General features: G+C 36.4%; 1 long non-coding RNA gene across 1 annotated transcript in view; it reads right to left on the reverse strand.

Moving 5' to 3' along the window:
• Positions 1-251: 251 nt before the first annotated feature.
• LOC139075101 (uncharacterized) overlaps positions 252-23043 on the reverse strand; it is a 91429-nt gene continuing 68637 nt past the window's right edge. The window contains exons 2-3 of the long non-coding RNA XR_011525149.1: positions 2897-3046; positions 252-1833 (exon numbers count right to left, since the gene is read on the reverse strand). This is a non-coding gene — a long non-coding RNA (uncharacterized lncRNA). The remainder of the gene's footprint in view (positions 1834-2896; positions 3047-23043) is intronic.

The raw sequence follows: 23043 nt of genomic DNA on the forward strand, positions 1-23043 counted from the left end.
CTGTTGCCAATCTTCCTTTTTTTCTCTTCTCTGCAAAGCCCCCCGTACACAGTTGTATATTCTAGTTGTAGGTCCTTCTGGCTCTGCTGTGCGGGACACCACCTCAGCATGGTCTGATGAGCCGTGCTAGGTCTGCGCCCAAGATCCAAATCGGTGAAATCCTGGCCACAGAAGTGGAGCACTGTGAACTTAACCCCTTGGCCAGGGGGCCGGCCACCTGTCTTTTATTTTTTTGATTTTTTAATTTTATATGAAATACATTTTTAAAATCTATGTTTTTCTTTTCACCACATCCATTTTCTTCAGGTATCTGTTATAAGTATAACCTACTGAAGAAAACGGCCAAAAATGTGTGGATTTTTTTTCATTCACAGAGGGCAAATGCTGACAGAAATTAGTCCTTTCATAATTAAAAGACCTATAGTCCTGTATTTTAACTCAAATAAAAAATGAATGCCTTAATGTTTTCATTACCCCATTCCATTGTCATATCTACTCATTCTTCTGAATTAATGCTCTGATTGCCTTTCTTTCAATTGTATATTTGAATCTCCCTTAGGTTGTTACTTTACTTTGTTTACTGGGCAATCCTTTATTTTCAAAATACATCCCTGAATCGCTTTCCAAATACGAAAAAAAGACATTGACTTATTACTGGTGCAAGGAATAAGTACTTAGAAGAAGGTTGATTTGATGTCTGAAGAAATATTAATTGCTCAGTAACTTCATTTGTTTAACAAATTAGACATTTAATGCAGTAAGACGGGAGTTTTGCTCTCCATGCATACAACATCCTTGGACCTTGGACCTCTAGTGTTGTGTTTCTCCTTTCTCACCTTTGCAAAGACCTCATGCTGATTTCTTTCTGGTTATTACTCATCTTTGAAAGGGAGGCATTTTTTCTTGCCAGCTCTTTGTTGAAAATTGGTGTGAGGAACAGGTCTGGCACGGGAACCAGCTGGGTCAGCAGACAGCTCCAGTTTGCATTGATAGTTTCCTATCACTTTCTTACCAGATGTTTACTGGACATCTGTGTGCAGTCTGAGTCCCACCCAGGCTGGCAGGAAAACCATAGGCCCCAGGCAAGACAGCAGTGTTTGGTGTGGTGATTCAGCAGTAATATCTCTTCCTCTGATCCAAATCAGCAGCTGTAGAGCTGTTTGCCCTGTGCTTTTCTCAGACCCTCTGACACATTGTCAATCTGCTCATTGTCTCAGTCATCCTTGTCTTACCTTCCACAGCTTTATGTCAAATGGGGGTAAGGAGCCTTCCCTTAAGTACCGTTCAAAGCAAAGTGTCACTGGATTGGACCCTCAGAGTATGGAACATATTTTGAAGGACTTCACGTGATGCTAATGATCTGCATGCACTGTTGAATTTATATTACCACCAACTCCATTTTTCACTTTACTTATATCTCTTCTTCTAAGAGTATGGCTCTTGGCTGTGGCTGCTTTCTAGGTTCATCAAAAATAATAATTATTAAATTATTATAACACATATTAAATGCTTACATAGTGCCAGGGCAGTCTCTGAACTTTTACAACCCTTTATGAGATAAAGACACAACCTCATTTTACAAATTAGGAACATGAGACACAGAGAGATTAAGGAATCTGCCCAAGATCACACAGCTGGTAAAGGATTCAAACTCAGGCGGTCTGGCTCCAGAGGCCCTGCTTTCAATCACTCTGTAGTCCATAGGGTTCCACTTGCTGATTTTCATTTATTTCAGAAGAAAGATCACGACATAGATGGCTTTATTTCAGAAAATGTTACTGGAAATCCTCTGTACATTTTAAAGAGTGAAAGTTCTTTAAAATTTTCAAAGTCCTGGGTAAGAAAGAATGGATAAGAGTCATTCAGAATTTCATTTTGTGATTATATTCTACTTATTTACACAATCCTAGGAGAAGAGTCTGATGGTAACCTTTAGACTATGAGGATTTGAATGGTTCGATTACTTTTAGTTATTTCTTTAGCTCTGAAATTTTATTTTCATCTTCTTTACTGTAATATAATATTTTTAAAAGAGTTGAATAGTTTCATAATGAAAATTCAATTATAATGTAGTCAAGTTAAAAGACAGAAAAAGAAGATGTTAAAAATAGATACACAATTTAAAAATTTACTTTTTACTAATGCTTAACACCAATGGAAGATTAATAAAATAAATTATGGCAATTTTATGCACTGGAATATAGCACACCTTTGAGAAGGGATGTCTGTTTATTTTCATTAATGGACAAGATCTCCAGGACTGGTTGTGGGATGAAAGAAGTCATTGCAAAGATGTATGGCTAATACAATCTTACCTGTATAAAATTATATGGGTATAATACAGCCAATTGAAAATATATTCATAAGGAAAGGCTGAGAAGTCTGTACAATAAAACATTGATTGTAATTATCTCAGGGAAATTTCAAAATATTTTTTCATTTCTTAGATTTATATAGTTTTAGATTTTCCATGAATTATGAAATAGCTATATTAGCAGAAAATACAGATGTGATAAGTATAATTTGAAGATACTGTGTTTAATTCAAGTCACCGGCAAAGAAACCTCAATATATTAAGTAGAGAAATCCCACCTAAAAAGGGAGTAGACAGAGATATTTCCAAGGACAATAGAGCAGAGCTAGCCAGAGAAAGAAATGTGGGGAGCAAATGGTCAGATGGATTTTTACTACTCCAGACTAAAAATTTGCTGTGGGAGTGGGTAATGGTCAGGAAAAAACAAATAAACTTAAGAGAATCCCAGAGCAATGAGTCTTGTTTTTGGCTTGCCCAAGTACAGAATGGAAAAATTTTAAATCTGTTTAATGAAATCTGCATACAACATGTGCTACCAGACAGCGGGCTACAAGTGGCTGAGGGAAGGGATTGGTTGCCTACCAGCTTCTTGGAAATTCTCACGTGTTTCAGCAGGGTGATGGAAGACAACTGAGGACTGGGCCAGTGGTTTTGCCGCAGGGCTGCCAGGGTAAGGGATGATGACGTTCTACTCCAGTAGCCATGGGAAGTATGAGTCAGACTCAGGGGGGTCTGTTGTAAAAGAAAAAACCAAGGCGCCTTCAGGTGTGCATAAGGACCAGTGGAACCCAACAAAAGCAAGCGAACCAGTCTTGAGTTTACCAGCATCACACAAGAGCAGGTGTCATTAGGGTGTCCAGTGAGGCAGCAGAGAATAAACTACCACAGAGACCAATGATCCAGAGGACAGCACAAACCACAACATCTATACACTTAACCACCATTTTAGGGAGAAAAAAGGGAAAACAAAATGAAAATTTACCCTAAAGAGACTGAGTTAACCTGGGACTCCATACACAAGAAGAGTCTGAAACAGCCTAAATTGGCCATGTAAATTCTGACTTCTCATTTCCAAGAAACTTATAAAGACTAGAGTAATTACAGAAATGAAAGAAACTACATTTTATTCATAATCTAGTGGTAGGAAATAAATGAATTATTGACAATTGTGCAATCTTAGAAACCTTTCTCCTTTTCTTAAGACAATATTTAAATAATGGGTAAGTGAGCAAGTCTGATAATCTGAGGTTAAATCCTTTCAAATTATTTTAGAGTTAGAAAAATCTCAGAAGTAAAAATAAGTGATATTGTAGAAAGCTACCATAGGCTTTGAAACAGGAAGGGGTGAGAGTCAGTCTCTGGTCCCCTGGTAGACCTAATCCAGAATGTTTAGTTCCTTAGTCCATTCCGGCTACTATTACAAAATACCAGTGACTGAATAGCTCATAAACAACAGAAATTTATTCCTCACAGTTCTCAGGGCTGGGAAGTCCAAGATCAAGGTGCCAGCATGGTTGTGTTCTGGTGAGGCCCTCTCTTCTCGGTCTACAGCTGGCACCTTCTTGCTGTGTCCTCACACGGTAGAAGGGGCAAGGGATCCCTCTGGAACCTCTTTTATGAGGCACTAATCCCACTCATAAGAGTTCTGGCCTCATGACCTAAGTACCTCCTAAAGGCACCACTTCCTAATACTGTCATCTTACAGCAGTTAGGATTTCAACATATGGATTTTGGGGGACACAAACATTCAGACCATAGCAGTCAGCTCTAAGAAATGATGACATTGGTCAAGGGGAACTAACTAGTTCTGCTGCTGTGAAGGAAAGCTGAAGAACATCATGTCAGTAACGGGAGAACTAGGCCTCAGAACTGGATAACGCACGATTTCCGAGACTGTAATATGACTAAGAATCGTAGATTAGGGTTGAGGCTAAGATTTCCAAAACACAAAGACCTGAAGATGTCAAGGAAGAAACAGAAGAAATTCAGGTTAACAAAGGTAAAGTCTAAACTAATGCATAGAAAAAGATTCTTTGGGGACCCAGAGATAAGGACGGAGTTCATTAAGACGTAACTTGAAACAACAGAGTGAAGTTGTAGCCAGAGATCCCAGAGATATAAGGACAGAAGTATGGTGGATTTGCATAAGATTTAACTAGATTCACAGTTTCTCAGATGGAATGATGTTTCTAGTGGACTTGAACACCGTGTACTCTGAACTAGGATTTATATCTTTATTTAACATCAAGGCCAATTAAGGAATATTTATACAAACTTTTCTCTGCTTGTAACTTGATCCACTCCATTTTCAAACCTCTAAATGCTTTCATTGTTTTGTTTGGTTTTACTGAAATTCCTTCCTCAATTAGCTCTTTAGGGTATACTCCAATTTGTTAAGACTTAGGCCCACGCTTTTTTGAAAATGTCAGTATGGAGAAGAGCCACGTGTCAGGGCAGCAACGCCCAGCTGGTCGTGTATCCCTGAGAGATTCAGGGAACTGGTTGGAACAGGCAGTAGAAGTGAAGGCAGAATGTAGTCTAGACTAATGGTGACCCCTTCTTTCTGGATTCTTCTTATTTGGCAGGAACATAAAAGGGACTGTAACAGAGACCATAGAGTTCCTCTATTATCTATTCTCCCCTTCTTCCATTAATTACAGGACCCTCACTTTTTATCTGAGTAAGTAGCTACTAAATTAAAGATTACGATTCCCATCCTCCATTTCAGATAGGAGCAGCCAATGATAAATGACCCAAAGGGAAGTGTGCAACATTGAGGGCATGCCCTTAAAGGAACCTGTCATGCCCTCCCCTATACTTCTTCCATTTCACTACCTAGAAGGAAACATAACAGCAAGAACTTGGGCAACTTTCTTTGAGTACTAAATGGAAGATTCTTATTATACATGACGGAGCGACATAGTGGAAAGATTCTGGGTTTCTAGCAACTGGGAAGCCTCGCTACAGCCCTGGAGCAACTCCTGGGATTTTAGGTGAGAGGGAAAGAAATATCGGCTTTTTAAGTTCTTGTTTACTCAATCTGTTACAGCCGTGAGATCAGTTCTATTGGTCGCAGATTAAAATAATCTACAAAAGCAAGAAAGATTTTTAAATGTGACATTTATGGAATCATTCCTCTCTATACTAAATCTTCTCATTTCCAATGCATCTGAAGAAAATCTCAAATCTTAAGACGAAGACGTTAAAATTTTTATGAAAATATTGTCATTGTCTCTTAGCAATATGCCAAGAGAAGCACAATATACCTTTCTAATGGCAATTTTGCTTGATGGCTCAGAGAAATGAAATAATTTGTGTAAGTTCATGAATATATAATATATCCTAGATTTAAATTCTTTTCTGTTCTGCTCCAAACCCTGTGGTTTAATCACCTTCTTTTAGCATCCTTTTCTTATTATGAAGTTAAATATAAAATTGGCATGAACTTTTAAACCAAAATGATAATTTTAATGTATTCTTCTAATTGTCAGGAATTTTCTCTTTTGTAAACAGCACATCAGAGGAAATGTTTGAGAAGCAGTGTCTTAGGTAATTTTACTTTACAAATCCCAAAAACTTTAATATTGAAACCTAGCCTGTTGACTCTGTTCAGAATAAACAGTTCACGTTGATGACATTTTTTTTCCCCATCATTTTTCCATAATAATATTTAGTATATATGACTTGTTTTTGTCAAAGAGAATGGGCACTTCCATTTATCGAGCATGAAAATATAAGGAATTGTGTTGCATGAATTTAAATAGATATTTTGTTTAAATTTTACGGCAGGCTATATAGCAACTGTTATTGTCTTTTCACAGAAAAAACCAAATTTCAGGGAACTAAAAAAAACTGACTGAAAAATAAGTGAAGCATGGAACAGTACATATTTGAAAATACTAAAGCTTTAAAATTATGTGTTATGCAAATAAAAACAAAATGTTTACTTCAAATGGAAAGAGTATTTTTTTCCTCACATTTTCCCAAAGGAAAGTAAACTACTATTACAGACAACCAACTAAGAGAACATCAACAAAAACTGGTAAAAATTTCCAATATCAACAATCCATTAAAAATTAGTGGGTTATGAAGCTACATTTCAAACTTTTATATAAACTTTGCTACAACATAAATGTACGCATTGTAGAAATAATAATACGCAACTTTTCTCAGAAATGGACACATATATTCATAAACCTACTTGATGCCTTGTATTTTTCCAACTATCACAAAGACTTAAATATGCAAAACTTTTGTCTAGTTTCTAGGTTGTACATCATATGTGAGGTCAGTTAAAATCCTAAAATGGTATAATCTTACCATTTACAAGCCTGTAAAGTTGGAACTGTGATTCCTATTTTGTAGAAGGTCAACCTAGAAAGATTAAGTGTTTTGCCCAAGGATGCCCAGCTAAACAAAACTGAGATATAAATTAATCCCAAACCAATTTGTAAAAGTCAGCTTTGAAGTCATACAACTCCAAAATAAAGAATTGTGGGTTATTGTTGACAACATGCAGGATTTAATTGTATTGGCCTGGACTTAATTTACATCTCATCGGGGCTTAGTTTTGTATCCTTTGGTGAAACATTTAGGCTATGTGTAACATCTATAAAATAGGAACCCAGTTTTGACCATGTAAGGTTGTCGGCAATATCAAATGTGATATGCAAAGTACAGGCACTTGCACGTACCAATAAATGGTAAAAAGGTTAATATTTTATTATTAATTAGATATCACTTTTGAAATGATAATTCAGTTTTCCATTTGAAAATACAGAATGTTTCCAAAGGAGACCTATCAAGGGAAATATAATATTTTTAAATAAACTGAAACCTTACAGATCCATGGATAAGAACCAACAGCTGCCAACCCCAGGAAGGCAGGCATTCTGTTTGTTTTCCTAAGCATCTCTCTTCTCACTGTTTACATAATACCTGGCACTTTGTAAGCACTCAATAAAAGTTTGTTGTTAAATTGTTTTATCTCACGAAAAGGAAAACAGAAAGACGGAAACTGTTAATTAAACTTCTGATGGATTTCATATATTTAGGAATGTAGTCACTGATTTCTCATATAGGGCATTATTAAGTCAATGGAGAAGGCAATTTAAACAATAATAGCCTCACTAGAGATCTTAAAGGAATTTTAATCTATGACACTCCTTTCCTAAGAATATTACTGGGTTAATGAAAGAAAGCTGACTTCAAGCATGCCTGTGCTCAAAGCTCAGCCAACTCTGAGATCTTGTCAATGCTAATAGGTTTCTAAAGTATTATCTTTCTGAATATTCATTTACAAAAATAATGAACTACAAATCTTTCTCCACTTACGATGGGGTTACTTCCTGATAAACTCATCGTAAACTGAAAATATCATAAATCAAAAATGCATTTAATACACTTAACCCACCCAAAATCACAGCTTAGCCTAGCCTATCTCAAATGTGTGCAGAACACTTACATTACTCTTACAGTTGGGCAAAATCATCTAACACAATCAACACAAAAAAATCCTATTTTATAATAAAGTGTTGAATATTTTATAATTTATTGAATACAGTAATGAAAGTAAAAACAGAACATTTGTAAGTGTCTTAGTTGTTTATCCTTGTGATTGTGTGGTTAACTGGGAACTGTGGCTGCTGACGTTGCCCCGCATCATGAGAGAATAGCATACCTCAGAGCTCTGGCCTGGGGAAAGATCAAAATTCAAGATACAATTCCTACTGAATATGTATCACATTCACGCCATTGTAACGTCAAAAACCGCAAGTTCACACCATCCTGTCAAATCATCATAAGTCAGGAATCCTCTGTATTTAAGTTCTTAAAAAAAAAGAGGTAATGTCTTTTTAATCTAAAAGCAAACTGTAGCCTTCATGAGTATGATAGAAACCTAAAAACTAGACACATACGTGCATTTTTCTCACATAAAAATTAAAATTTTTTTACTGACACATTTTAAAAAACCCACCAGAAACGAATTGGAAAAGACAAAGGACAAACTGGAAAAAAATTTTTGCTACAAATATTATAAGTGAAGGGGCTTGTTGTTGTTTCGGCCCCCAAGGAATTCCATTTGTAAGAATTTTCCAAACAAATAGCCTAACAATTCATAGAGGTTATTTGCAGCACTTCTGTGAAGGAAGTAGCCTGGAAAGAGGACTAATTGACTCAATAGTATTATCTCTATGTCATTTTATACCTGGTAGTCATTAAAATAAATGCTTTAGCTATGAAAAGATTTACAAGATATGTCAGATGAGAATAGAGAGTTCCTAAACGTCATTTACAGCATGATTCTACTGACAGGTCTGGAGGGATACAGAAGAAAACATATCCCTAATGAGTGGCCTGAGACTAGGACAAAAGAGTTGTAGTATTTACGTAACGCTTACTTGCAGCATTAAGATTTTCCCACAAAACTCAATTATTACCTCCATGTATTTTTTAAAAGAAAGAAAACCATCTGTCATATTAAATGGGGAAATGGTATTCTATTTTTTTAAGTATATAATTTTCTTTTATAATTTTGAAGCGATGCTTCTTTATTTTGTTAAAGCCACAAGCAAGTTTAGCAAGGGTTTAATCTCAAGCCATGTTATTATGAAAGGAAATTTACTACTCTGCATTCACACAGTAGCCTGAAAATAGCGCAGGTGTTTACAGTAACAATTATTTATGACATTCAATATAGGAGTTTCTTCAAGGGGAAAAACTCTTCTCAAGTGAAAAACCAATTTGAAATACATTCTTTATCATCTGTCAGAAGTCTAAAATTTATGTGTTATCTCTCTTCAAAGGAAGATCTGAGAGCTTTTGAAAACATAGGAAAAACTTAGAACAATTTCCCTTGATCTTAAATTGAGTTGACTGTTGATTTGTTCAGAACTTTATTGATTTTGCTTTGTGTCATAGAAATACAAATAATCGCAGCAGCTTTAAAAATCGTTACTTATATTTTGATTCAAAAGTAAGCATAGCTATTTCTTCTGCAAAAAGGATATTCTTGGAAATGAATACAATCTATGCTTAAAATCTATCCCTCCAAAAACTAATTGTTTTTGCTTAATTACTATGTAACTTTCCTATTTTAAAAAACATTTTAATTTTGCAAGTTAAAACATATTTCAAATATGTTACTTTAACAAAAGCAATAAATTTTATAACAGTTTAAAACACCTACTCTAAAATGTCAAACATAAAAAGATTAGTAGGCACCATCTTCCAAGTTAGCATACTTCTACTAACACAGCGGCACGATAGCCTATCATACAGTAACATCAAATATATTCCGGGAATTCCAAAACAAGACAGTGAATATACATATTAAGTCAATGAGTGGAAAAAGCAATAAAACTGCTGAAAAAGCAACATTTTAAACTTTTTGGATAAGCTGAAAGTGTAATATCCAATGTTACTGCTTCTTGTTTGCAACTCAGCCATTCTAATTACCTTGCCCGAGGCAGTCACATATCCTTTCTGTGCCTTCAGAAAGATGAGAAATGGAGCCAGATTCCATTTCCTTTCTCTTCACTCCACTTGTCTTATTTGCTTGGAGCTTCTTTTGAAGCTAAGAAGGAATAAGAATTTGACCCTTTGTTTCTGAATGGATAGTTAATCCCCCTTAAATAAATTCCTCTGATCAACCCGCTTCTAATTAGGATTGGACCTTTTCTCCTGCCTCAGAACTTTTCTGTAGGACTTAGAAAGTCTGGTGAATATTATACACTAAGAATAAACACGCTATGTTGATGTAATTGGCATTACAAAACAGCTCCTCCAATTAACATGGCATTATTTTCATTTTGCAAAATGTAGTCCTTTAACAGGATATTTTTGCGATAAACTGCAGAAAACTTCAAGATCATTTTATTTTATGAGTATGTTTCTTTCCTCCTCTATATGAATGAAATCCCATCTCTGAAAAAGCATAGCCTCCTTTAATTATCCCAATGGGAAAGTAAGAGCAAATAGTGTTATATTTGGTTGGTGGATTTACTAGATGTGATCAAAATCCAATTAGACGAGCTCCAATTTCATCGGACCCAAAAGATTAATTCTATCAAAAATATTTATATGTAAAGTAGAATGTGCACACATTTTTAAAGAGAGGGCAGGCATATGGTTAGACAACTAGATAAGATTTTACAATGTGATCTTTTAAGCATACGAATTAATTCCTGATTAAAGATGTACTGGTCTTGAGTCTATAATCATGAGTTCTAAACCTGGATTTATTAATTATCCCAGCTGTCCAGATGGCTTCTCTTTGTTATAATTATTTTTTCATTCAACAAATTTATTCAACATACATTATGAAGTTGGCATAGAGTAGAAGTTCAGTAAATGGTAGTTTGCTTTTCCTTCCCTCATTGGTGTGAGTCCTTTTCTCCTCACTCCCATTCACCACTCTGTCCTTGCTTTTTTAATAGATATATCACAATAAACTCCAACTGTTTATTTTTCTAAATGCACCAAAATACTGTGAGCTCCTCATGCTCAGGGACTATGGCTTGTCTCATTTTAATATCCTAGCCACTGGAACAGAGGAGATTTCATGTATTCTTTTTGATCTGAATAAAATTACATTTATTAATTGTCAAAATTGCCAAATACTCTTTTTGTCCTGCGCAGCAGGCATTCTTTCTTCTTTCTAGTCAACAAAACCCTTCTTTTCTTTGGACACCAACATGCCTAGCCCTAGGGTCCAAGACAATTATGATGGTATCATTAGCACTAAGGGTGGAACTTAAACTCGTTTTTTACCAGTGGAATATAAGGGGAAATCTCCTGGAGAAGGGCTTCTGGGAAAGATAAAATGCCAGAGTGAAGTCAAGAGGATACTCCTAAGTCCTTTTCTTCCTAATTGGGATGCTATCATGCAAGGATGTGATTCTTAAAGGTGTACTGTCCATCCTGTGACCAAGAGGGGAAACATCACTGGCACACAGAGATAGGCACGCCAGAGAGCTTTGAAAAACTGGGTCATTATTTACCTCATTGCACAAACAAATCAAAATCATTTCATCCACAAATAATGACAATTTTACTTCTTCCTTTCTAATTTGTATGCTTGCCTAATTACTGTAGCTAGGACTTCCAATATTATATTGAATAAGAGTGGAGAGTGGGCATCCTTGTCTTGTTCCTGATCTTTGAGGCAGAAAATCAACAAGGAAACTTTGGAATTGAACCATACTCTAGACCAAATGGACTTAACAGACATATATAGAACATTCCATCCAACAGCAGCAGAATACACATTCTTCTCAAGTGCACATGAAACACTTTCCAAGATAGATCATATGACAGGACACAAAACAAGTCTTAGCAAATTTAAGAAGGTTGAAATCATACCAACTATCTTTTCTGACCACAATGGTATGCAAATAGAAATCAACAAGAGGAAAGCTGGAAAATCTACAAATATGTGGAACAACACACTTTTGAACAACCAATGGGTCAAAGAAGTCAAAAGAGAGATAAAAAAAAAATCAAAATAAATGGAAATGGAAACACAACATACCAAAACCTATGAGACGTTCTAAAGAGTTTACTGTTATAAACTTTCTGGAAAGTTTATAGCAATAAATACATGTATTAAGAAATTAGAAAGATCTCAAACCACCAAACTTTATACCTCAAGGAACTAGAAAAAGAAGAACAAATTAAGCCCAAATTTAGCAGAAGGAAGGAAATAATAAAGATCAGAGTATAAATAAATGAAATAGAGGGGCCAGCCCCATGACCAAGTGGTTAAGCTTGCCTGCTCTGCTTCAGTGGCCCAGGGGTCACCAGTTTGGACCCTGGGCGTGGACATGGCACCACTTGTTAGGCCATGTTGAGGCAGTGTCCCACATGTCACAACTAGAAGGACCCACAACTAGAATATATGACTGTGTACTGGGGGGATTTGGGGAGAAAAAGCAGGAAAAAAAAAAAAGAAAGAAATGAAATAGAGACCAGAAAAACAGTAGAAAGGATCAACAAAACTAAGAGCTGATTTTTTGCAAAGATAAACAAAATTGACAAACCTTAAGAAAAAACAGAGAAGACTCAAATGGATAAAATTAGAAATGAAAGAGGAGATATTACTAATAACGCTGCAGAAATAAACAGAATCATAAGAGAATACTATGAACAGTTATATGCCAACAAATTAGATGATCTAAAAGAAATGGATAAATTCCTAGAAACACACAACCTGCCAATATTGAATCAGGAAGAAACGAAAATCTGAAGAGATCAATAATGAGTGAAAAGACTGAATCAGTGATCAAAAACTCCCCAACACAGAAAACTCTGGGACCAGATGGCTTCATTGGAAAATTTTACCAAACATTTAAAGAATTAATGCCAATCCTTCTCAAACTCTTCCAAAAAATTGAAGATGAGGGAATACTTCCAAACTCATTATATGAGGTCAGCATTACTCTGATACCAAAGCCAGATAAGGACACTACAAGAAAGGAAAATTATAGACCAGTATCCCTGATGAATACAGATGCAAAAATTCTGAAAAAATATTAGCAAATAGAATTCAAGAACACATTAAAATGATTATATACCATGACCAAGTGGGATTTATCCCTGGGATGGAAGGATGGCTCACCATACACAAATCAATAAATGTGATACACCACATTGATAGAATGAAAGATAAAAATTACATGACCATCTCAGTAGATGCAGAAAAAGCTGTTGACAAAATACAACATCCTTTCATGATAAAAAAAAAAACAAAACCCTGAAGACATTGAGTATGGAAGGAAAACACCTCAACGTAATAAAGGCCATAGATGACAAACCTACAGCTAACACTACAGTCACTGGGGAAAAACAGAATCATACAATTATCAAAGCTGAAGAAAAGCTTCCAGGATCTGAATGACTTACCCAAGATGATCTCATCAGTTACTTTTAGAAATGTGGCAAACATCTAGTTCCTATATATCTGCTTCAGTGTTCTTCTCTCTCCACTGTGCTGCCCAATTATCGTCTCCAAGCAGGAGAAGAACCATTTCCTGCTCTAAGGAAAGCTTATATTTGAGATGGATGAGGATTTTAATTTTATTCCCAGTTGCACGAAATAATCTATTTTTACCATGTTTGTGCTTGTTTGAAAACTTTTAATGATTTCTCATGTTGTAAGGGAAAAACCCCAAAACATTCATTTAGCAGTCATTTCCTCATCTTCAACCTACATCCTGCTTTTCGGTCTTCTCTCCCTTATTGCCTACTCATAAATAACTCTTTTCCTAACTAACTTAATTTACTCATTGTCCTCTAAACATGGCTCGTGTTTTCCTTCTTTTCATTCCTATATCTATGCCAATCTTTCTTCAGGAAGACTCACTGATAAAATTCAAGTGATCCATAAGCACTTTAAAATAGTTCACCAAATTATTTAAAAACATATGTGGATTTTTTGAGGAGTTCTTTAACTTTTGTCAAACTTTCCAGAATTCTAAGAAGCTCTGCTCTGGTATACCATTCACTGCCATCTACTATTGAAATCACTTTTCCCTCTCTGTAGCATCACCCCAATGCCTTTCCTCCCAGAATCTCTCACAATGTTAGCGTTGTACCAAAGTAAACTGTTGAGAATCTCTGAGGGGTCCTAATAAATAGCATCCCCTTCACAGTCTGAGTTATAAAAACTGATACATTGTTTAGCAACTAAAATATCATACTTATTAGTAATAAAGTCCAAGGTCTATTAGCTAAGTGGTCTTTCTAATGTTAGGTCTTAGCAACAGGCGGGTTTATTCACCTGGTCGCATTTGTTATTGGACCAGGGTAGGCTTCCACTGAAGGAGTAGGTCCCTGTACAATTTATGCACCGACAAGCAGTGGAAAATCCTTATTCCCTATGAACAGGTTCATTTCTAAGTGGAAGAAGGAGTCAATGAGAAGTGAGTAAAGAAGAGGTCAAATCCTTGGTTGTTAGAATCAGTAGAATCATCACTGTGCATATGAAAGGAAACATTAGGAGAGGCAAATAAGCACTATGCTCAAGACAAATCGAGAAATAAATAAGATACACTTACCTAATAACATATTTGACAACTCTTTTCAAATGTGAACCTTCTTTATCAAATTCTTATAATCTAGGCATGAAAAACATATTATTTTTGTTTATAAATAACTAACAAGTTAGAATTTCTTTCATTAAGCTAGAAGCCATGAATTATTTCTTGATTTGTCTTGAGCATAGTGCTTATTTGCCTCTCCTAATGTTTCCTTCCATATGCACAGTGATGATTCTACTGATGCTAACAACCAAGGATTTGACCTCTTCTTTACTCACTTCTCATTGACTCCTTCTTCCACTTAGAAATGAACCTGTTCATAGGGAATAAGGGTTTTCCACTGCTTGTGGAAATTAATTTTAAATGTATCATTAAAGCTCAGTAATGGCCAGCATTGACGTGAGACTTCTGTAACTGCAAGAATAGCCATTTTACGGATATAAGCCTTCCAGACAGATATAACAAACGGATTATGGTTTCAGTGGGTGTTCCTGAAACTGGATATTACCTCCATTTGGAGCACAGAACGCACACACATTGTTTCAAAAGGTTACACTTCCAATCTTTACAGATCTCTTGAAGGAGATGACACATATAATATATCTTGCTTATATGGCACCTATTTAAATTGTTGTTATGAAGTAAGGATGATAGAAAACTTTTGAACAGAAAAAGGTTAAGAATTGGTATTTAGAAGAAAGATAGACTACATAAACATTTAAGTTTTATGAAAATTGTTCAGTAGTTACATTATATCTCTTAACATGAATTAAATTATAAGCTTCCTTTTGTATAAAATAATGTTTTGCAAATATACTCTTTACTATATACTATATATTACAAGTATGCATTATACATTTATACTCAAGGTTACATGCATATAACCAAGTTTAATATCATTTATAAGACTACTTTTGACTCTAAGATATCTTTTTGTCTTATATACTGACTTTACAATCTAAAACATAAAAACTTAACAAAAGGAAAACTTTAAAGTTAATTTTCTATTTTACAATTGGAAGCGTTCAGTTAATTCCAGTGGTTAATTAAGAAAGCTGGAGTGTGTGTGAAGTGAAGACATTTACAAGGTTGTTGTGTGTGTGCATGCGCACACACATACGTGCATTGCTATATTTAAGATGAAGAATACATGTAAGATTTAAGAGAGAAATCATACCTTGCCTCTTCTTTATCTAACTCTATCCCTATTTCTGTGAGTGTTGATCATAATACTGATGAGTATGACAATTTTTGTAATTCCAGTTATGTGGAAAGCATGTTGGTATTTAAAAAATTTTAAACTACATGCATATCTATAACCCTCCCAATTCTTACATATACTTATTTAAATACATGAATAAAAATGCACAGAAACGACATACAGTGTACAAACACAGCAATATATTTTAAGTCTTAAAGATTGTCAGCAGGAGATTTGAAGAGAAAAAATATAAGAAATGTGAGCGAAATATGTAATATGCGTGGGATAGAAGGTGGGTGGCAGGTTTGGGGCATTTGATACAGGATGTGTGCCTTTATTTACAGAGTACTTTCCTTCAAAATTTTCTCGTAGAAAGTAGTGAATCTGACTCCTTGTGGGTATGGACAATGTCTGATTCACCTTTGCGTCTCTGACTCCAGCACATCATAAGATAGATACTTTATGCTCAAGAAGTGTTTCAAAATTAATTTAAAAAACTTCCTGTGAATCAGTTACTGCTAAACCTGAAATCCTGTCTGACACTAAAAAACCAATTGAATGCATCTAAACTTTTCTCCATAATCAACTCTTTACAAAAGTACTAGAAAATATAGCTTTTGCTTATACTGGAAGCTTACATCGTCATGTAAAACAATAATAAAATAAATGATTTAAAATCAGTCTGTTTATTCATTAATGGTACAGTGTAAGAAATAGTAATGTGTGAATGTTAAATTTGGTGTGCATTATGTTTTTTACCTACTCACTACTTGATTTTCATTAAATTAAAAGAGATATTAATCATATAATAAGGCATGGAGGAGCTGTAGTGAAATAAAATTAAAATCAAAAACAATATTTGATTCTCCATCCAGATTTCAGAAATCAAAGCCCTCGATTATAACTAAAACAGCAGCTGTGTATGTTTTGAAATAAGTTGACCAGTTTGAGTACCTAGGAACCATCTTGCCAGAGGTTCTCTAACTCTTTGCTAACATGTGACTTACATTCTCTCCAAGGTGGGCTAAATTTGAGGCTTAAAGAAAAAGAAAGAGGAAAAAGACTGTTTTTAACAAATCACTGGTCTGACTTGAGAGAACTATTTTGTTCTTAAACAGGAAGCAGTCTCTCAGAGTTGAGAAATATTTAGTCCTAAGTGCCACTCTGTTCTTTGAAAAAGACTCACAAGCTGGTAATTGTATGGACTTTTTTTTTTTTTTTAGCTAAATTAACTGCAATGTAAAATTTGCACTGATTTCCAACTGTGTTTTCTAGAATTTTGTTGGCAAACTGTTTCCCTAAGAGCACACTGAATAAAAAGATGGTTTTAATCAAATAAATGTTTTCCTTTTAAAGAACCAATGAGCCCCTGCACAGATTATATATTCTTACCACACAGAATTACAAAAAACTAAAATACTAAAATAAGGTTAGTATAAAAATTATCCTTGAGATTTGTGTGTTTTATATTAGATTTTGGAATTTAAAAAAAAATTCAGATCAGTCTTGATCTATTAATAGCTCAGTATAATCCATCTAAAGAAATCCATGAAGCATTTCTTAGATAGAATACCTAGGAAATTATAGGGGTCCAACTGAGTTAACAAATTAACATTGCTTACATCTCCTTCAACTATATACTGTGCACTTAGATCAAAATAGGAAAAGGATGGCAACAGTATTAGTGTATATATTTTCTCACAGGACAAAGATGAGATGACTTTAAGAGCTAGAGAAGAAAATTTCATTTGTTTTATTTATTAAGCACATTTTCAGTTGTGATTCCTCATTCCTTCTTACTCCAAAAGAGAAGAAAATAACACAGGTTGCCCCTCAAGCTATTAGTCAAGTGACCTACTTTCAGTCATCCCTCTCCTGAACTAAGCCAACGCTGATTTTTCCCAGATGACCATATTCTCTTTTATTCCCATACAGGCATTCTTAGAGTTTTAAAAGGAAATTGTGGCGTTCCTCCAAAATCTGTGGTCAGAACACAAATATTTTGAAATAGTCTCCTTCCCAGCCTGCTGCAGCTATCAGCAACATCACCAAGTCCTTTTTAAAAGGGAATCTGTGAAAGATAGTTAAGAGAAACAAACAAACAAACCCAAAAACCCAGTTTCAGAATCTATCATTCTCTTTCATGGGACAGTCAATTGTACACAATTCACATGTTTTCCATATATTTTTTTTCATGTCCTTAAAAGTCTAGGTCTCCTGCTGGTGACACTCAAAATAATCATTATCATTTAATGATAAGGTCATTATAACATCCAAATGATGTAGGAATGGAAAAAGTATTTCGAAAGGATAAACTACATCATTTATAGGCCACAAAGGCGCTCTCTCTTCCTTAGTAGGAGAGGAAAGAACATGAAGGGCCTTTAAAACTTCTGGTGGATTTGACATTCACATGAAGATGGCCAGGACTTGTGAAATTCTTCTTTTCCTCAAATAAAAGGAAAAGTGGAAAAGGGAAAGAAGCTATGGATTTTTCCTCATTAAAAGTGTCTGGGCTAAAATGCCTAACACAAAAATTCACACACTGAATATTACAAGTACACATATATAAAATATGTAGTAACTAATTACTTCTTCCTTTCCTCTTGTTAGTTTATGTAGTAGGGGGTGGTGATTAACATTCTAATTTGGTGTTTGCATTAGAGAGCGTTCAGGTGAGACTGTGGCTAAACTGAGGAGGCATTAATGCTGCTGGGGAAAGACAGCAGGGCAGCTACCCAGGGACGGATACAACAGCTATTGACATTTGTGTCTCTCCTTTGTGAGTAGATGCTAAGAGCATCTTTGTGTGAAAGATCATTGTTAGTTGCTTCATATTGCATGGAAGCCTGTATTTGTTGTTTTATGGAAGGTCAAATATGTGTAGAAAGGTGTGTATGAATGACTAAATTGCATTACAGTATCTTGCAAATGTACCCACAAAATCAATATTTTTCATACCATGTTATAAATTTCCCTAATATTTTCCCATCCATTTAAAGGATAATTTAGGGCCCGGCCCTCTCGCGCTCTGCTTCGGCAGCCCAGAGTTTCGCTGGCTAGGATCCTGGGCACTGACATGGCACCACTCATCAAGCCATGCTGAGGCGGCGTCTCACATGCCACAACTAGAGGGACCCACAACTAAAAATATAAAACTATGTCCCTGGTGGGCTTTGGGGAGACAAAGGAAAAATAAAATCTTTAAAGGATAATTTAAAAATATGGCTCCCCTTACTACCTACAGTCATGATCTTCTTCCATCACTGGTGTTAATAATCTCAAGTTTCTATCACAGTAGTTTGTGAAGGAAAGCGAGTATCTGCTTTGTGAACCCATGGAAACTGATGTCTCTGGGAAAAGTCTAACACTGTTCTTCAGCAGTGACTACTGGAATAAAAGACTCACAAAGTACCTGACACTGCAACGAGATGTATCTCTTTGAGGATAATTGATGGGCCATTTCTGGGCTTTGGTGGAGAGATCTCCCAGTACTGAGGGACGACAAATTATTCTGAGAATGGATATACCTATTACATTATGGATAATGCCAGAAAGACATTCCCACAAGCTAGAGCCATTCAGCAGAGTTTATTCATAGAAGGGAAAAAATACATACAGGAACATGGTCCTGGTGGGGGCTCTGGTGTGTAGGGGTGGAGGGTTGGGTGGAAGGAGGGCTGGTTAGAGAGATCATTGTATCCATCACCTGGTTGTAGCCCTCCTGTGAGGACTAATGACAGAATTGTCAACTCCTAAACCCTAAGATTTTTCTCCTGCTAAAGTATAGCAAATGTCCAGGTGTGTAGTGGAAGTTCCTGAAATCAAGGCTACAATGCAGTTTGGAAATCTGCTAATATTTTCCTTGCATTTGATAAAATCCTCAGTTGATGAGGGCAAGGGTAAGGCTACACAACGGGCAGAATTGAGGGCAGTATGTCTGGCAGTTCACAAACAATTGGGCTCTCACTCAAGAAAAAAATTTTATTTTTATGGACTCATGGGCAACGGCCAATTGCCTGGCCATGTGGTCAGGCAAACGTGCCCTACAGTTAAGAATATATCTGTGTGGGGAATGCAGTTATGGAAATGCTGTAGGACTTCCAAGAGAGAATTAAAGCGAGTCCACGTACCTAGTCAACAGAAAAACTCAACTACGGGCTCAGAAAGGGGCTGGGATGCAAAAGCTGGTGCCTTTGTTTGAGTCTTAGATGTAGCTACATGTATAGCTCAAACAAGTGGGCTGGAAAGTACTCAAACTATGAAATGTTGTGTGGAATAAATACATATTTCTTTAATACATTATGAAGCTGCTAATGTGGTAAAAGATTATACAGACTACCAACAAGAATAAGAATGTGTAAGATTTCCCAGAAACAACAGCTGACCAGAGCTGGCAGGTGGGCTACTGAGGACCTTTACCAGTAATTACAAGTTGTTTCAAATGGATTCTGACTGGAACAGACATGTATTCTCTTTTGGGCTTCACTTATTCTATAAAGGAACAATAGCTAAGAATACCATAAAATTTTTGGAATGGGGGGCCAGCCCGGTGGTGCAGTGGTTAAGTTTACACGTTCTGGTTAGGTCCTGGGTGGGGACTTACATGCTGCATGTCAAGCCATACTGTGGCAGGCGTCCCACATAAAATAGAGGAAGATGGGCACAGATGTTGGCTCAGGGCCAGTCTTCCTCAGCAAAAAGAGGAAGATTGGCAGCAGATGTTAGCTCAGGGCTAATCTTCCTCAAAAAAAAAAAAGAAAGAAATTTTTGGAATGGAATGTTTATCAATTTGGTCCCATTGTCTAGTTATTGAAATTGCTCAATTCCATCCCTAAAACATGTGTATGGGCAAAAAGCAAGCTCTAAGGAAGCTATATTCTGTCCTGTGGGTGAATGGGTGCCTGAATCAGAGGTCCCACCCAGCATGGCTGAGCCTGGATTAAGACAGGCAATGAATAACATTTTCAAAAAAACAAAACAGGAAATTCTGGCAGAAGAGAAGCGATCATTTAAATTGGTGACGATGTCTTAAAGAGAACTTCTCAGATCAGAAGAATAATTTCCCTAGTTGTTGCTTTCAGATGTAGTGCCAATTCATGGCTACCTCTGGAAGAAATCCCTGGATTTGTTTTCTGCCGAGAAGGGTAGCTGAATGAAGCCGACTATGACATTTATCCAAGAAGTGTCTTTGGACACTTTGGAGGAAAGCTATCAACATCCCTTGCTGGCGATGATAATGCTCCTAGTTGAAGACCTGCCTCAGTAACGGTAGTTTGGAGCTAACATTTGGACTGTATGTGTTGTGGTTTTGGTTTTCCTACCTTTGCACTGAAGTGGACATACTGGTCCTGGCAGCTGGTAGCTGATGTATTGCGTTGCTGTAAATCAGGATGTTGCCTGTTAACGTAACCGCCTGGAGTATGAGGGGCAGCATTCATTATTACCTGCTCTGTATTATACTTGTTTAAAAAATCTTTACCGGATATGAATGTATGTGGGATGCTACACAAACAGGAGTTCAAGGAATTATATAAGCAAAATGGTGACTATTGCTATGATAGAGCAGTCGCATATCATTGGGGTCTTCCCCGGAACATGCAAGAAGGCAATTTTGGAAGCCTTATGATACTCAAACTGCACAGCAACTAGGAGTAGAATATGCTTTATTGATAATCTCCCAGGGCACTTAATACTTTTGGGGATACACAATATGCCTTATTTTTTCTTAGAATTTCCATTTCTCTGCTTACATTCCAATCTGTCCTTGCATGTTTTCTACTTTTCCGTGAGTCCTTAGCATATTCATCACAGTTATTCTAAATTCATGGTCTGATAATTCCAACATCCCTGCCATATATGGGTCTTGTTCTGAAGTTTGCCCTGTCTCTTTAAACTGTATTTTTTGCCTATTAATCTGTCTTGTAATTTTTTGTTAAAAGCCAGGCATGACATAGTGGGTAAAAGAAACTCTAGTAAGTAGACCTTTAGTGATGTGGTGGTAAGGTGTGGGGATAGGGGAAGCTGTTCTATGGTCCTATGATTAGCTCTCAGTCCTGTAAGGAGCCTTTGTCCTGAGCTGTGCTTCTCAGTCCAGGAGCTGGAGTTGGGTATTCCCTTCCCTCTGGTGGGTTAGGTTGTGATAAAACCTTAATAGATTAGGCTTTAGTAAAATAGTTTCTCCTGAGGGCAGGCCTTGTTGAGAATAGAATACTGTAGCATATTCCAAAACGGTTACTTTTGCCCTCCCCCTGCCCACCAGGGGATTTTTCTCTGTTGTTCACTGTGAGAGCCTAATAGTGTTCTAGGAGGTAAGACTCACAAAAGTGTGGGAGTTGCCCTGGACTTTTAATTCCGTGTTGTCCACGCTGAGCCTCCAGCAATTCATCAGTTACAGTTGAGGCTTTCCTACCCTGATACTGATTTCCACAGAGGTTTCTGCTCATTGGTTTCTTCCCTGGTAAGTTGCGATTCTCCACATCTGCCTGTCTGTTTCTCCAGTTATCAGGGCAGAGGTTTGCCCTGTGACCTCAATTCTCTAACAGATCTAAGAAGAGTTGTCTATTTTTCCCATTTGTTCAGGCTTTTACTTATTAGGATGGAGTGGCGACTTCCAAGATCCTTACATGCTGGATCAGAAACCCGAAGTCCTCCACAATACACTTGTGTTGCATTCATACCATACATACTCAGAAGCCAACACTTAATGATGTTTCACTGAATATTGGCCCCAATATACTGAGGGGAAATCGGGGTTTGGGGAAATGGTATATTGAATCATGAGACTCAATCAAGGAAGAAATCTAGCTTTGAAAAAGTTGCGCGTGCAAGTGAATGCCTCTGTCCAAACCTTTAAAAAGCTACAAATAATTATGGCTAACTGGGGTAAAAGTACAGTCCAATTGGTAGAGAAATATCAGAAATTTCTGAAGGCGTATAATCAGATTTAATGTGGCTTTTTTCCCTCATGTGTTTGTTGAATGATAGAGGTCCTGGTAGTTGTCAATGTTTTAGTATGTTTATTTTTATGCAACAAATATTGTAGAAGCTGCTGTATTAAGAATTATAAGAAAAAGATGGAGGAAAAGTAACAAAAATATTGACAAGAGTTAGGAAGAAACTGGAAGTAAGGGATAACAGGTGGTTCTGTGGCCTTTCTTCTAGCTTCACATGTACCTAGCATTTAATCTTTGGCTGAATCTTCGCTGTACCACTAACTCATAGAGTCAATGAGTATACCTATACTTAATCCAGCATAAAGCGGAATCTGATTGAGGATAATGTCCCACACTAAGCACCTGTGTCTCATGCTTGACATTGATTTTCAGGTAATGAATAATCAGTATTGATAAGATTCAGCTGCAATTGGAGACCAGGCAGCAGTGATAGTCACTTGAGGATGGCAGGTGACTAGCATTATACAAAAGCTGAAGCAATCCCAGAGTGATGATTTTCCTAAACAAGAGATTGTCTATCTCTATTTAGCCTCA

This window comes from Equus przewalskii, chromosome 13, assembly GCF_037783145.1.
Source record: "Equus przewalskii isolate Varuska chromosome 13, EquPr2, whole genome shotgun sequence".
Taxonomy (NCBI): Eukaryota; Metazoa; Chordata; class Mammalia; order Perissodactyla; family Equidae; genus Equus; species Equus przewalskii.